This window comes from Sturnira hondurensis, unplaced genomic scaffold (genome assembly GCF_014824575.4).
Source record: "Sturnira hondurensis isolate 20B ecotype Veracruz unplaced genomic scaffold, ASM1482457v3 Scaffold0024912, whole genome shotgun sequence".
In the NCBI taxonomy this organism is placed as follows: domain Eukaryota; kingdom Metazoa; phylum Chordata; class Mammalia; order Chiroptera; family Phyllostomidae; genus Sturnira; species Sturnira hondurensis.
The window spans coordinates 752,828-754,847 of NW_028097543.1; positions in this window are offsets into that span (position 1 = coordinate 752,828).

Genomic DNA, 2,020 nt, shown 5'->3' on the forward strand with positions numbered 1-2,020 from the left:
TTTTTTGCATGTAGCTGTCCAGTTCTCCCAACACCATTTGTTGAAGAGGCTATTTTTACTGCATTTTAAGTTGCTGCCCCCTTTGTCAAATATTAATTTCCTGTAGAGACTTGGGTTTATCTCTGAGCTCTCTGTTCTGTTCCATTGGTCTATGTGCCTGTTTTTATGCCAGTACCAGGCTGTTTTGATTACAGTGGCCTTGTAATACAGTTTGGTATCAGGTATTGTTATCCCTCCTTCTTTGCTCTTCTTTCTCAAAATTGCAGCTGCTATTCAGGGTCATAAGGAAGATATGCGTTTAATTTTATAAGGATCTGCTAAACAATTTTCCAAAGTGGTTTACTATTTTATATTTTCACCAGAAATATGTGAGTTTTCCCATTGCTCCACATCTTTGCTAACATTTTATGTTGTCAATTCTTTTTATTTTAGCCATTCCAAAGTGTGTGAAATAGTATTTTATTGTAGTATTGGTTTCAATCTCCCTTATAACTAATAATGTTGAGAACCTTGTCATGTGTTTATTGACCCTTTATCTTCTTTTGTAAAGTGTCTATCCAAGTCTTTGGGCCATTTTTCTATTGTTCTTTTTTTTTTGTCATTTGTCCTTTGTCAATTATATGCATTGTGATTAGTTTTTTTCCCCAATATATGACTTCACTGTTTGTTTTCTTTTGTGTGTGTGTGTGTTTGTTTTTGTTTTTTTAATATATTTTATTGATTATGCTATTATAGTTGTCCCATTTTCCCCCTTTATTCCTCTCTGTCCTGCACCCACCTCCTACCCATCCCCCCCACCCTTAGTTCATGTTCATGGGTCATACACATAAGTTCTTTGGCTTCTACATTTTCTATACTATTCTTAACCTCCCCATCTGTTTTCTATCTACCATTTATGCTTCTTCCTATACCTTTTCCCCCATACTCCTTCCTTCCTGCTGATAACCCTCCATGTGATCTCTATTTCTGTGATTCTTTTTCTGTTCTAGTTATTTGCTTAGTTTGTTTTTGGTTTTGTTTTAGGTTCAGTTGTTAATAACTGTGAGTTTGTTGTCATTTTAATGTTCATATCTTTGATTAAGGTTTCTTTTGAGAAATTAGCTGATAGTCTAGTAGTCTAATAAGACTATCAGCTAATTTCTCAAAAGAAACCTTATAGGCAAGAAAGCACTGGAAAGAAGTATTTTAAGTCATGAAAGGCAAGGACCTAAATCCAAGATTACTCTATCCAGCAAAGCTATAATTTTGAACAGAAGGGTAGATAAAGTGCTTCCCAGATAAGGTCAAGTTAAAGAAGTTCATCATCACTGTTTGTTTTCTTAATAATGCCTTTTGATAAGGAGAAATTTTTAATTTTGGTGAAGTTTCATTTATCTTTCCTTTTTCTTTTCTGATCAGTGCTTTCAATATATTGTTTAAGAAATTGTTGCCTATTCCCAGGTCATGAAAATATTTTCCTATGGATTCTTTTAGAACCTTTATAGATTTAATTATACCTAAGCGCATTTAGGTGTATGATGCATCTCAAATTGATTTTTATGTAAGTAGTGAGGTAAGGAGTCAAGGGTCATTTTTTTCCATAAGAATATCTAGCTATTCCCAGCACAGCACCATTTGTGATAGGCTATCCTTTTCTGATTATATTGCCTTTGTACCTTTGTTGAAAGTCAGTTTATATAGAATGTTTTTAATCACAAAAAAATAAGAAAAATATATATGCCCAGACTCTATTCTGTTCCATTGGTCTATTTGTTTATCTTTATGCTGGTACCACACAGTAGCTTTACAGTAAGAATTAACTGATAGTGTGTATCATCCAAAGTTTTTCTTTTTTAAGATTGTTTTAGTTACAGCTTTTGCATTTTCATATAAATTTTAGAACTAGCTTGCAATTTCTTTATTTTCACTTTATTTTTAAAATTAAATTTATTGGGGCAACATTGGTTGATAAAATTATATAGGTTTCAAGTGTACATTTCTATGATACATCATCTGTATATTACATTTTGTGCCCACCACC